The following is a 259-nucleotide window of genomic DNA, read 5'->3' as shown; positions in this document are numbered from 1 at the left end:
GGTTAGTCGTGCTGCAAAAGGTCAGCGTATGATCGATTCTCTCGCCGTGGGGAATAATCATCAATTTAGCCACCGCGGCATTGGTTCCGTGCGGCCACTCGCCTGATTTGTGGGTGTGTCTGGTTGTCTCCATGTCGTGCCGGGGGATTACACGGGAGTGTTTGTGTGAGTGTAGTTGTGAGAATGAGTAGAATTGTTTGTATGCATCATGTTTACGTATGTGTGTATGTTTGCATGTGTGTGTGTGTGTGTGTGTGTG

The sequence above is a fragment of the Aplysia californica genome, unplaced genomic scaffold, assembly GCF_000002075.1.
Source record: "Aplysia californica isolate F4 #8 unplaced genomic scaffold, AplCal3.0 scaffold00089, whole genome shotgun sequence".
Lineage (NCBI taxonomy): Eukaryota > Metazoa > Mollusca > Gastropoda > Aplysiida > Aplysiidae > Aplysia > Aplysia californica.
The sequence above is the reverse complement of the archived record's forward strand: the minus strand, read 5'-3'. Positions refer to the sequence as shown.